The following is a 14894-nucleotide window of genomic DNA, read 5'->3' as shown; positions in this document are numbered from 1 at the left end:
TTCAAATTGTGTTGGAAAGTATACATCCAGGGCTTTCCAGCAATATATAATAGTCCATAATTTGCCCAAGTTTAGACGACGCAAACTGGCATTCAACGCCAGCTCTCTGCCCAATTCTGGCGTCCAGCGCCAGAAACAAGCTGCAAAGTGGAGTTCAACACCCAAACTGGCACAAAAGCTGGCGTTCAACTCCAAGAATGACCTCTCCACGTGTAGACTTCAAGCTCAGCCCAAGCACACACCAAGTGGACCCCGGAAGTGGATTTATGCATCAACTACTTACTTCTGTAAACCCCAGTAGCTAGTTTATTATAAATAGGACTTTTTACTATTGTATTAGACATCTTTGATCAGTTGTATGCTATCTTAGATCACGTTTGAGGGCTGGCCTCTCAGCCATGCCTGAACCTTTCACTTATGTATTTTCAACGGTGTTTCTACACTCCATAGATTAAGGTGTGGAGCTCTACTGTTCCTCAAATATTAATGCAAAGTACTACTGTCTTTCTATTCAATTTAACTTATTCAAATTCTAAGATATCCATTCGTACCCAAGAACATGATGAATGTGATGATTATGTGACGCTCATCATCATTCTCCCTTATGAACGCGTGCCTGACAAACACTTCCGTTCTACATGCGAACAAGCTAGAATGAATATCTCTTGGATCTCTTAATCAGGATCTTCGTGGTATAAGTTAGAACCCATGGATGGCCATTCCTGAGGTCCGGAAAGTCTAAACCTTTTATGTGGTATTCCGAGTAGGATCCGGGAAGGGATGGCTGTGACATACTTCAAACTCGCGAGTGCTGGGCGTAGTGACAGACGCAAAAGGATAGTAAATCCTATTCCAGTATGATCGGGAACCTCAGATGATTAGCCGTGCCGTGACAGAGCATTTGGACCATTTTCACAAGAGGAAGGGATTGTAGCCACTGACAACGGTGATGCCCTTGCATAAAGCTTGCCATGGAAAGGAGTAAGACTGATTGGATGAAGACAGCGGGAAAGCAGAGGTTCAGAGGGACAAAAGCATCTCCATATTCTTATCTGAAATTCTCACCAATGAATTACATAAGTATTTCTATCCTTATTTTAGTATTAATTTTGAAAACTCCATAATCAATTATTATCCGCCTGACTGAGATTTATAAGGTGACCATAGCTTGCTTCATACCAACAATCTCCGTGGGATCGACCCTTACTCACGTAAGGTTTATTACTTGGACGACCCAGTGCACTTGCTGGTTAGTTGTATCGAAGTTGTGACAAATTATGAATTGAGATTAGAGCACCAAGTTTTTGGAGCCATTACCAGAGATCATAATTTCGTGCACCAGGAAGCTATGTCAAATTATATATCGTTGCGAAGCCCCAGATGTTAGCTTTCCAACGCAATTAGAACTGCATCATTTAGACCTTTGTAGCTCAAGTTATGGTCGATTTAGTACCAAGAGGTCAGGCTAGACAGCTTTAGCAGTTCCTTCAGTTTCTTGTATTCCTTCCACTTTTGCATACTTCCTTTCCATCCTCTAAGCCATTCCTGCCATGTAATCCCTGAAATCACTTAATGCACATATCACGGTATCGAATGGTAATAAGAGAGGATTAATATTAGATAAAATAAGGCCAAAGAAGCATGTTTTCAATCATAGCACAAAGATTAGGAAGGAAAATATAAAACATGTAATTTACATGAACAAGTGTGAGAATAGTGGATAAAATCCACTCAATTAAGCACAAGATGTACCACGAAATAGTGGTGCATCAATCTCGGACGAGATCTTCTGTACTTGGTCGGAGCTGTTGTGTCCGACTTGTTGGACTTGTTGATGATGCTGATCCTTCGTCACCAGAGGGTGGTGGTACCTGCAAGAGACTCCGATGCTTAAGTTAGCATGGGCTTTAAGCAGGTTTTTAGTAGAATCAGAGTATGCATTATACCTGGGTGCTCCAGTATATTTATAATGGTGTGGAGTGACCTTTCTAGAGATAAGATAGTTATCTTATCTTATCTTTGAGTGAAGTCATCTTATCTTCAAGGGAACCGCCCTTATCTCTCTAGGCTTGGGCTGCCTTTGGATTTGGGTCGTGTTCCTCTATTTGGGCCCTTTTTGGGCTTTCCTGGTGATTTGGCCGAGCTCTTTGAGAAGAGTTCAGATAGTCCTGACCTGAAGAGGTCGGTCGACTTGTCTTTAATCAGCTCGAGTTGTACAGCTCGACCCAGGGTATGAACAGTGTCCTTGCTTGAGCTCGGTCTTTTTTAAGGTCGAGTCCCTTAGACTTTGATCCTTTCCGGAGAAGCCGAGCTCGAGCACTTTTGGTTGGTCTTTGCTAGGTAGCATTTTCCCTTCAGTGGTTTTAAATGCAGAACATTTTCTCACTCCTTTTAACTGTCTTGTGCGTTGTGCTTTTCCTAGGGAACGTGCAAAGGCTTTTAAGGATTTCATTAACTTCCTTTTTTGCCGCTTCCCTCTTTTCTCATTTTAAATTTTGAAATTTCAATGTGCCATCCCTTCAGTTTCTTTTCTCCGTGCTTGCCATAACTCTCCCCTTTTCTTTTTGCTCTTCTGTTTCGTCTGTGACTCTTCACTCTACTGTTCCCAAGCTTTTCACGTCTTCGTACTTTTCTTGCTTTTTGGAAGTGGTCGTTTGGAGGTGCTCGCCTTTTGCTCTGACATTTCATCGTCTTCTTCACAGGTTGGCCTCTTTCTTTGTCTTTATTCTTTTCATGCAATGTATTTTTGATGCCTTGATTTAAGAAATTTTGATCTTTGCTTGCCTCCGCGTTGGAGAGTTTTGAATCTTTCTTTGTCTACTGTGTCTGATTGTTTCTGTGATATGCATTGTTCTAAGGTTTCTTCAATTTTTATATACACCTTTTCTCATTTCCTGCTAGCTGATGCTTCTAGGGCTTTGAATGTTGCTATTGCTTCTGATTGTGTCCTCGCATTTGAAGTTTTGGGGCAATGAACTGTTTGATTCTTGAAAAAAGGTTGCGTCTTTGATGATTTTCCTTTGGCATGTTTGATGCATTGATAGTTCCCTTTGCTAATAGAAAAAAGGCTACGATGATGACTTTCTGGTTTGTGATTTTCCTTTCGGAGTGTTGCTTTGTTGAAAGAGGGTTATTTTCTTGTTAGGAGGTGTCGATATGTAGGCTTGTAGATTTTTCCTGAGTCCTTATACCGTAACTGCCTCTAAAGGATGCCCCTGGATCTTTGGTGTGATTCCTAGGGTTTCCTTTTGCTGTTGTATCTGGCTTCTTAACATTTGCGTGCTTTTAGTCCGAGTTGCTTTCTTTGCCTTGCCTGAGTTGTTTTATTAGTAACCCATTTTCCTTTTTCTTACTGTTGGACTTAGTTGACCATGTCTTCTCGCAAAAATATTGTCGAGACATCCTCCAAAGTCCCCGAGGGCATGTTTGACTGGCTGGAGTCCCTCGTCCTGATGTGTGTTTCAGTAGCTAATTCTGAGTATATGGTGGAGCTTAGAAAACATCACCGGATCTGTAGTAGTAGGGATCAGGAGAAGAACTACGAATTGATAGCGCCTGACTCCGATGAAAGGGTTTGCTTTCCTTCTCTGACCCAGGGGGAACGCCCATTCTTTTATGCTTACGGCTACTTTTTCAGCCAAATGAACATCACCCTTCCTTTTACCTCCTTTGAGACCGACTTGTTGTGGTCGTGTAATGTAGCTCCATCCCAGCTCCATCCGAACTCCTGGGGCTTTATCATGATCTTTCAGTTGCTTTGCCAAGAATTGGATGTCAAACCTTCTCAAAATCTCTTTCTTTACCACTTTGTCTTGACCAAACCTGGGACTACCAAAAAGAAAGCTTCTTGGATTTCTTTCAGGTCTTCCCAAGGACACAAAGTGTTTTCTATGTACGATGAGTCTTTTAGGGATTTTAAGAACTACTTTTTTAAGGTCCGAGCTGTTGAGGGAGCTCGACCATTTTTCTTGGAGTCGAATAATGAACCTGCCTTCCCCTTATGTTGGCAAAAGAATGTTGTAGTATCTTGATATACGTGGGAGATACTTGAAGAGGTCGAGCAGGCTTTTGTGAATTTGTTGGAGGGGATTTGGGGGCAACCTCCGTATCTCGACACAAAGAGATTCTTAGGAGACCCTTCCCTTGTCCGAGCTAAGCTGGGTAGTGGTCGACTTCTTTTTGCTTTATTTGCTTGCTTTTTGTTTCTATTTCTTCCAGTTTTGTAACTTGTTTTGCTGTGTTTTTCAGAGATGGTTAAAAATAATGATTCTATGAAGGCCTTTAAAAAGGCGAGAAAAGCTACAGCAGCCCAACACATCTCGGCTAAGGCTGCTGGGGAAGGATCTTCTCAGGTTCCTCTTAAGAAGCTTGTCTTGAGCACTGCTAGGCCGAGGAGGATGATTCCTACTCCTCAGGTCCATTTGGTTGATCCTCCCCAAACTTCTACTACTACCTCTTCTCCCACTGCCGGGCCTCCTCTAAAAAGACAGAAGACTGCTGAGCCTTTTAATTTAGATGCCTCTGACTTTGATGCTGTTGTGTTTGTTGACCAATAAATTGCTCCTTACGGTGTTGTTCCTACTGACCATGTATCCATTCTTCGTCATTTGGACTTTATTACTCGAAGCAGTATTAAGATGGAACACATGGGAGCAGCTTTATTCCGAACTGCTCAGGACCTTCCCATTCATGCAACAAAGGCTTTTATGGAGGAGGCCAAATCAGAATTTGATAGGATCAAGGGATTGAAGGAGGAGCTTGAGGTGAAGGTGGCGAAGCTGGAAAAAGAATTGGAAGGTGAGAGGATTCGAGCTACTGCTGCGGCGGCTTCTGCAAATCTGGCTGAGGAGATGGCGCTAAAGCATAAGGAAAGCTATGTCCTGACTTATGGTGAGATGATGGAGCTTAGGTAGAGGATGGAATCTTCTCGAGCTGACTATGCCGAGCTTCAGGGCCATCTCATGGGTAGTGTGACTGCTGCTTATGAGAATTTGAAGGATCAGGTCCGAGTTCTTGCTCCCGAGCTCGAACTGTCTCTCTTCAGCTTAGATAACATTGTGGAAAATGGGAAGATCATCCCTGCCCCGGATGAAGATGACGATGATGCAGATCCCCCTCCTGTGCTATCCACCAAGGCTTCTGTTGCCCTGACTTCTTCGACTCAAGCAGCTGAGGTCGACAACCCTGAGTCGGATTCTGATGTCCAGATTCTGAATCGAGTGGATGGGACTGTAGAAGCTGTCCCCCTCCAGACTCGTCCTCCTTCACCTCAAGATGCCGCCACTAGAGAATCCTTGAACCCTTTGTAGTTTTCTTTGATGTATCTTGTACGGCCCGGTCTATGGGCTTTTGAACTCTTTATTTCTATAACTTGTCTTTTGACTTGGATATTTTAGTTGCTTTTCTTAGCAACTTTATTTAGAAAAACAAATGCCTTTTTAACTCTTGAGGTCGCCTTTTCAGGTGGCCTTTTGATTTATAGCAGCTTTGTTTCTTCATGATATGGTTGTCTGCAGCTTTTTGACACTTTCAGGAATCCTTAGAGTGTTGGAGTCTTGCTGTTCGACCTCTTTTGATTGCCTTTGTGCTTTATTTCCTGCTTTAGTCGAAGCTTAGCTTTGTTCAACTATTCTTCTTTGCATTCTTTGATAGAATACTTGTAGATTGATTTTATCGAGGTCATGGCTTTTTGGGTCCGGCTTAAGTCCCTTATAGCGCACGCCTTCTGTCGTCGACTTCTTTCGTTTAGTCTTTGCGAATTATTTTTAGTAATCCCTTGGGATTTACTTTTTATAACTCTGTTGCTTTAATTTGTTTCGTCCGGCTTCTTCATGTCGGTCCCTTCTAAGTTATTTCTGGTAATCCATTTTTTAGTTGGACCTTGCCAGGTCTCTTCTTATGGATTACCTTTTATAACTTTGCAGATTTAGTTAGCTTGGGCCGACTTATTCATGTCGGTCCCTTCTAAGTTATTTCTATTTATCCATTTTCAGGGCTGGCCATGCCTCTTTTCTATGGCTTACTTTATAACTTTTGGTCGCTTTGATCAGGCTGGTCCGACTTCTTTATGTCGGTCCATCCTAAGTTATTTTTAGCAATCCATTTTTTCTAAGACCTTGTTAGGTCTCTTTCTATGGATCACTTTTTTATAACTTTTGTGGTTTTCGTCCGACTTCTTCACGTCGGCTCGGGCCAAGTTATTTCTAGTAATCCCTTTTTATGGGTTACTTTTTATAACTTTTGGCATTAATCTGTTTTTATCGCATTTTCATCTTGCCAATTTTATAGAAATCGGGCGGCGTGTTCGCCTTGCCAACCTTTGTTGAAATCAGACGATGAATTCAGTTTTCATCGTGATCAGACGATGAATTTGGATTTCACCTTGCCGATCTGTAGCTTTAGAATCGGGCGATGAACTTTTTGCGTTCAGATTAATGTGTCTTGATAGTGGGATTTTGTAGGGAATCTGAAAAGCTTTTTTCAAGTAGAAAAATAGACATGTAGGCAAAAAGTATATATACATGTGGGTGCTTACCCTTCTGAGTCAGGTAATTTTGCAGATCTTGGCTTGGTGCCTCATTAAAAAACCTTTTCAGGAAAAAGAGTGCACTTTCCGACCTAAGATCTTTTTATTACCTCCTAACTATAATACCTTCTTAGGTTGCAGGCGTGCCATGACCTTGGTAGCTCTCGTCCCTCGAGTTCAGATACTTTGTAGTAGCCTTTTCCCAGTACTTCTGTGACTTGGTAAGGTCCTTTCCAGTTAGCCACTAGCTTTCTCTCTCTGAGTCAACTTGTGTCGATATCATTTTGGATTAGGATGAGGTCGTTGTTGTCAAAGATTTGCTGTACTACCTTTCGATTGTATCTTGAGGCTATTCAGCGTTTTAATGCCTCCTTCCTGATTCGAGCTCTTTCTCGGATTTCTGGAAGTAGGTCGACCTCTTCCCTCTGGAGTTAGGAGTTGGCCTCTTCATTGTAGTAGATCTTCTGGGGGATCCTTCTTTGATTTCTACTGGGATCATTGCCTCCACTCCGTAAGCCAATCGAAAGGATGATTCCTTTGTGGTGGAATGAGGAGTTGTCCGATATGTCCATAGGACTTGTGGGAGCTCTTCAGCCCAGGCTCCCTTTGTATCCTGTAATCTCTGTTTTAACCCAGCCAATATGACTTTGTTAGCTGCTTCTGCTTGTCCATTAGCTCGTGGGTGTTCTACGGATGTAAATTGGTACTTTATTTTCAAGTCAGCTACCAACTTTCTAAAGCCTGTGTCTGTAAATTGAGTGCCATTATCCGTGGTAATGGAGTAAGGAACCCCAAACCTTGTGACAATGTTTTTATATAAGAATTTCTGACTTCTTTGTACGGTAGCATTGGCTAGGGGCTCTGCTTCAATCCATTTTGTGAAATAATCTACCCCAACGATGAGGAACTTGACCTGTCCCGATCCTTGAGGGAAGGGCCCGAGGAGATCGAGTCCCCACTTTGCAAATGGCCAAGGTGATGTTATGCTGATGAGCTCCTCTGGTGGGGCGATATGGAAGTTAGCATGTTTTTGACATGGTGGACATGTCTTGACGAACTCGGTGGCTTCTTTTTGCAAAGTTGGCTAAAAGAATCCGGTTCGGAGTACTTTCTTGGCAAGAGCTCGAGCTCCGAGATGATTGCCACATGCGCCACTGTGTATCTCTTCCAAGACCTCTTTTGTGTTAGAGGTTGGTACACATTTTAGTAGGGGCGTCGAAATCCCTCTCTTGTATATGGTGTTGTTTATGATGGTGTAATAATGTGCCTTCCACTTTAACCTCTTTGCCTCCTTTTTATCTGTAGGGAGTATCTCTGATTTGAGGTAGCTGATTATGGGAGTCGTCCATCCTTGATCCTGACCTGATATGGCTAGGACTTTGTCTTCTTCCAAGATTGACGGGTTTTGCAGTTTTTCCTAGATGAGGCTTCTATTATTGCCCCCTGGTTTGGTGCTGGCTAATTTTGAGAGTGCGTCAGCTCGGGCATTCTGTTCTTGAGGTATATGTCGGATCTCGTATTCCTTGAATTGTCCGAGTTGTTCCCTGGTTTTGTCCAGGTACTTTTTCATGGCAGGTTCTTTAGCTTGGTAGGTCCATGCTATTTGTGAGGTAACGACTTGTGAATCACTGAAGATGACAAGTTTTTGGGCTCCCATTTCTTTAGCCAGCTACAAACCAACCAATAACGCCTCGTACTCAGCCTGGTTATTGGAGGCAGGGAACTCGAACTTCAGGGAGAGTTCGATTTGGATTCTCTGATTGCTTTCTATTATCACACCTGCTCTACTCCCAGTTTTATTTGAAGAGCCATCCACGTAAAGATTCCAATTTGTAAGGATTTCAGGGGTGTCAGTATACTCTGCGATGAAATCGGCCAGATATTGGGATTTGATGGCTGTCCGAGCTTCATATTAAAGGTCAAATTCAGACAACTTGACCGCCCATTGTAGGATTCTTCCTGCTAAATCTGTTTTCTGTATAATACTTTTCATGGGTTGGTTGGTCCAAACCTTGATGGTGTGAGCTTGAAAGTGTGGGCGAAGTCATCGAGAAGTTAGTATGAGAGCGTAGGTGAACTTTTCTATCTTTTGATAGTTCAGCTCGGATCCTTGTAGTGCTTTGCTGATGAAGTATACAGGTTGTTGTCCACTTTCATCCTCCCTGACTAGTGCTGAAACTACTGCCCGACTTCCTGCTGCAAGGTATAGTATGAGTGCTTCTGTTTCCCGTGGTCGGGTGAGAATGGGTGGTTGTCCCAGGAATTTTTTAAACTCCTAGAAGGCTTGTTTGCACTCAGGTGTCCATTCAAACTTCTTTCCCTTCCTTAGTGTGGTGTAGAAGGGGAGAGATCTTATGGCTGATCCGGCTAGAAATCTGGACAAGGTTGCCAGTCGCTCATTGAGTTGTTGCACCTCTTTGACACAGTTCGGGCTTTTCATGTCGAGTATGGCCTGGCACTTGTCCGGGTTTGCTTCTATTCCTTTTTGTGTGAGCATGAAACCCAGGAATTTGCCGGCTTCTACTGCGAAGGTGCATTTCGCAGGATTAAGTCGCATGCCATACTTTCGTATAGTATTAAACACTTGGGCGAGGTCGGATAGTAATGACTCATCGCTTTGTATTTTTACTAACATGTCGTCCACATATACCTCCATACGTTTCCCAATATGGTCTGCGAAGACCTTGTTCATTAGTCTTTGATACGTGGCTCCTGTGTTTTTGAGTCCGAATGGCATGACAACGTAGCAGTAGTTTGCTTTTGGGGTTAAGAATGAGGATTTTTCTTGATCATGTGGATACAACGGGATTTGATTGTATCCCGAATAAGTGTCCATAAACGAGAGGTATTTGTATCCGGAGGAGGCATCCACTAGGGCATCGATACTTGGGAGTGGATAGGGATCTTTTGGGCAAGCTTTGTTGAGATCGGTATAGTCGGTGCACATCCGCCACTTCCCATTTGATTTCTTCACCAAGACGACGTTGGCTAGCCATAGTGGGTACTTGAGTTCTCTTATGAATCCTGCCTCTAGTAGAGCTTGTATCTGTTCTTCCACAGCTTGGAATCTTTTTGGTCCGAGCTTTCTACGCCTTTGCTGTATTGGCCGAGATCCTGGATATACTGCCAGTTTGTGGCACATTAGTTTAGGGTCTATGCCCGGCATGTCTGCGGCCTTCCATGCGAAGAGATCGACGTTATATTTTAAGAATTGTATCAGGGACTCCTTTACATCTCTTTTTAGGATTGCGCCAATATTGGTTGTTTTATCTGGGACATCTCCAATCTGGATTTTTTCTATCTCACCTTCAGGTTGTGGACGAAGTTCTTCCCGACCTCGAATTCCCCCGAGTTCGATGGTTTGGATTTCTTCTCCTTTGCCTCTAAGGTTTAGACTTTCGTTGTAACAGCGGCGCGCTGTTTTCTGGTCTCTTTTTATCGTAGCGATTCCTTCTGTAGTTGGGAACTTCATGCATAGATGTGGAGTTGAGACTACTGCGGCGAGCTGATTTAGCGTTGTCCGATCTATTAGGGCATTGTACGCTGAACTCACATCGACCATGATGTAGTCTATGTTGAGTGTCCTTGATCGGCTTCCTTTCCCAAAGGTTGTGTGTAGTGAGATGTATCCAAGTGGTTGGATTGGAGTGTCTCCTAGTTCGAATAAGTTGTTAGGGTATGCTTTGAGCTCTTTTTCCTCTAGGCCGAGTTTGTCGAAGGCAGTTTTAAACAATATATCAGCCGAGCTTCCTTGGTCCACCAGTGTGCGGTGGAGGTTAGCGTTGGCCAATATGATAGTGATGACCATGGGATCGTCATGTCCCGAGATGATGCCAGCCGCATCCTCTTTAGTGAAAGTAATAGTAGGGAGGTCGAGTGTTTCTTTTCCTCCCTCTACTTGATATACTTCTTTAAGGTGTCTTTTGCGAGATGATTTGGAGATTCCTCCTCCTGAAAATCCTCCATGTATCATGTGGACATGCGTTTCTGGGGTACGAAGTGGCCGTTCAGTTCGTCTGACTTTTTCGTCTCTTGTTCTTTTTCTGGGCTCATCTGTTTTGCTGGCTAAGTACCAATCTAGTCTCCCCTCTCTTACCAATTTTTCTATGACATTCTTCAAGTCGAAGCACTCGTTGGTGGGATGTTCATAGATTCGATGGTATTCACAATATTCTGTCCGATTTCTACCTCCTTTCTTGCTTTTAATTGCTCGATGTAGCGGGATCTTTTCAGTGTGGCATACTTTTTGGTAAACTTCCACAAGAGATACCCGAAGGGGGTGTAATTGTGGTATTTCTTAATCTTCTCTCCGTGTTGGTCTTCTTTTTTCTTGGACTCTTTTTCCTTATCTCGGGAGGAGTAGGAGAATCCGAATTTTGATGTCTCTCCTAATCGAGAGTTTTCCTCCATGTTGATGTACTTCTCTTCTCATTCTTGTACTTCATTTAGAGATGTGTGATGTTTCTTTGATATGGAGTGACTAAAAGGTCCCTCTCGTAGGCCATTGATGAGGACCATAATGGCGGCTTCTGTTGGCAGACTTTGTATGTCCAAGCATGCTTTGTTGAATCTATCCATATAATTGTGAAGACTTTTCTGATCTCCTTACTTGATCCCTAATAAGCTTGGGGTGTGTTTGGTTTTGTCCTTCTAGATGGAGAACCTGGCAAGAAATTTCTTGGCTAGGTCATCGAAATTTATGATGGATCTCGGGAGCAGACTGTCGTACCACTTAATTGCTATTTTTTTTAGGGTTGTTGGGAAGGCTTTGCATCGAATAGCGTCCGATGCGTTGATGAAGTACATTCTGCTTCTGAAATTACTGAGACGATGGCTTGGATCTGATGTGCCATCGTATGGGATCATGTCGGGAGCTTTGAAGTCCTTTGGGACTTTGGCTTTCATGATCTCTTTAGTGAATGGGTCTTGACCTTTGTGGGGCTTATCTTCATGACCAGATCCGGTAGTCTTGGTTTTGAGACCAGCTTCAAGCTTTAGGAGCTTGTCCTCTAATTCTCGGCGTCGCCTGGTTTCCCTTCGTAGGTCCCTCTCGGCTTCCCGTTGATGCTCAGCCTCTTTTTCGAGCTGTTTAAGGCAATCTTGTTGAGCTTGAAGTGCCTCCATGATTTCCGAACTTAGCGAGTTCTTGTCTTTGTTTGGTTAAGAAGTATCTTTTGGTGTAGTGTCTGCGTTCTTGTGCGGCGTCCTGTCTTCTAGATCAGAGTCGTGGTCATTGTCAAGGTTGTCCGCCATGATGGTGGGATGACTTCCAGGTTCCCCGGCAACGGCGCCAATGTTCTGAGAGTTATCTGAAACTGTTGGTCAATCTCGGACGAGATCTTCTGTACTTGGTGGGAGCTGTTGTGTCCGACTTGTTGGACTTATTGATGATGCTGATGAACGATCATGGGTGGTGGTACCTGCAAGAGACTCTGATGCTTAAGTTAGCATGGGCTTTAAGCAGGTTTTTAGTAGAATCAGAGTATGAGTTATACCTAGATGCTCCAGTGTATTTATAATGGTGTGGAGTGACCTTTCTGGAGATAAGATAGTTATCTTATCTTATCTTTGAGAGAAGTCATCTTATCTTCAAGGGAACCGCCCTTTTCTCTCTAGGCTTGGGCTGCCTTTAGATTTGGGTCGTGTTCCTCTGTTTGGGCCCTTTTTGGACTTTCCTGGTGATTTGGCCGAGCTCTTTGAGAAGAGGTCGGATAGTCCTGGCCTAAAGAGGTCGGTCGACTTGTCTTTAATCAGCCCAGGTCGTACAGCTCGACCCAGGGTATGAACAAGCACTTTATTGCTTTTATTTACTTTTATGCAATTTAGTTTTCTGCTGCTTATCACTCCAAAATGAATCGTCTAACTAGGCTAATCAATTAACTATTGATTGCTTAATCCGTTAATCCTCGTGGGATCGACCTCAGTCTTTAGTGAGTTTTATTACTTGATACGACCTGGTACACTTGTCGGTAGTTATTGCGCGGAAGTCTATTTTTCTGCGTATCAAGTTACTAGCAGGTGCATTTTTATTCATCAATTCTCTTCTCTTTAGTTTAGAAAGATTTACTTCTGAGTCATTGCTGACGGTAGCTTCTTCATCAAAGGGTATGAATTAGCTTATACAAGCTATCTTTGTTGTCATAGTCAATAAAAGACTCATTTCATTATGTTCATGCACATCTTAACAAGGAAACATTTGGAGTGGACAATTTTGCTCCGCTTCTCCTTCAACCCCTCAGCCATGGCACAATGTCCCATCACTTTTTTCTCCCTCTCTTAGAGTTGGGCAAGCTCCTCCTTCAACCAGACATTCTCCCCCTGCAGCCTATTTTCCTCTTCTTGATATAGAACAATCCTCCCAGGTAGATCCTCTATGGATTTTTGAAAAGAACTCAAGGGAGTTTTGTCGAGTATATCAAGAAGGGCAGTACAGACCCCGACAGTCCGAATTCCTCCCCTGTGCTAGAATCTGAAGATGGTTTCGTAAGGAAGCATCATCCATGGAAATTTGGCTAAAAGAAAGGATGTGCTTCCTTGCGAACTTCAGACCATCGAAATTGGCCTCCCCAGCAGTGAAAGAACCAGATTCCGAGGTCTTACGCTTCTTCTTTTCAGGCTCAAAAGAGAGTCGGACTGGGGGGACGGGGGCAGGAGGAGGAAGAGGAGAAGTAGAGGCAGGTTTTATGAAAACCGAACAAAAAGAGGTCCCCAAGTCCTGAGGCGGAGGAGGAGGAGCACCAGAAGCTCCGACCTTCGCAGCATCAGCTCGGGCGCGGGCCTTCATCTTCACCTCTTGCACCTTTTGATAAGCAGCACTTGATCCACTCTTCACCATTTCTGAAAGGAAGACCAAAAATAATTAGTATACAAGCCATATAAATACTAGTCGGAGGATATCACAAATGGTGACAAAAACCAAAAATCTACCTAGCTTGGTCCGCACAAAACTCGGAGAGCCTAGATGGAACATCTTGGTAACCAGGTATGGAGCATGCCCCCAAGCCTCTCGAAAAAATTCAACAATGGCCTCCTCTACCTCATCCAAATCGGTTAGACTATATTTTTCTACAGAGGAGGCCTCCAACCAATACAGGAAAAATCGGGGTTCATTGTTATCATTCAAGAAAAAAGGGGTGATGGCCCTCTACAGCCTGGATATTAAAGAAGAAGTTTTTAAAGTCATGAAACGACTCATCAAAGATTGAAAAAAACCTTCCGACCCTGAATAGCTCGGAAGGATACCCACTGTTGCTTGTTATTTTGATAACTAAATGGTTTTATCAGATGAAAGAGATAGAAAAAGATCTTTAAAGAGGTCAGAAAATCCAGCTCTCGGATGACAATTTGGTAGATCTTAATGAAATCCCAAGAATTAGGATGAAGCTGGGTAAGAGCTACCCTGCAATGAGACAATATCTCCACCTCGAAGTCGGAGAAAGGAAAAGTAACCCCTATGCGGGTGAATAGACAATCGTACATAAAGAAAAAATGAGAATCAAAATCAGCAATCCTCCCACAACAAACCCGGTCCTCAGGATCCGGGGCCACTAATTCATACTTGGGCTCGCCATCGTCAACACTACAAATCCTATGGTACTTCTTAAGTTCAGTTATAAAAATATCATCTACTAAGGGATGCTCATATAAAACGGAAGAATTTACCCATCAGACAAAGCATCAGGAACACGGGAAGACATTTTCAAAAATAGGGAGCGTAGATAAAAGCAGTAAAACCTATGTAGCACAAAAGAAAAAAGAAACCATCAAAAAATAGGGTTCTAACAACAAGGCAATCCTTCCAGAGCAAATAAAGAAAACAGCCAGCAAACAGTAAAAGAAATAACTTCTCTGAAAGAAGGATATGAAAATCCCAAAGTTTATTACTACATTAACAAGCATGCATAAAAAATATACCCAAAAATCCCCTCCTATCGTACAGTACAAGTAAAATGCAACCAAGGCAGTAAAAGAAGGCAAGAAGAACTAACCTTCTTTGGAAAATGGAGGGATTCTAGTAGCCGACCTGAGGTACCCGCAAACGAAAGACCAAAGGGAGTTTTTTTTAGCAAAAAAGTGAGAAAGCAGAAAAGAAACTTCGAAGAGAAGACGAAAGAAAATAAAGAAAGAAGAGGAAAAAGTATTTATAACAGACCAGGGGCATAACAGTAAAACGACGCAGTCATTAAAGAAACGCACCGTTACCAATGTAACTGCCCCCACGTTTAAATGCCAAATCCCAAACGGACGCGACGTTTGATTAGACGCAATGGTTGAGGAATTCAAAATCACGTCGGTTACGTTTTAAACTGAAATCACGTTGTTTTCCGACTTGAGTGAACCCGAGTTCAATCAAAACTCGAATCTAACT

This window comes from Arachis hypogaea, chromosome 11 (genome assembly GCF_003086295.3).
Source record: "Arachis hypogaea cultivar Tifrunner chromosome 11, arahy.Tifrunner.gnm2.J5K5, whole genome shotgun sequence".
Classification (NCBI taxonomy): domain Eukaryota; kingdom Viridiplantae; phylum Streptophyta; class Magnoliopsida; order Fabales; family Fabaceae; genus Arachis; species Arachis hypogaea.
This window is presented reverse-complemented; position numbering follows the sequence as displayed.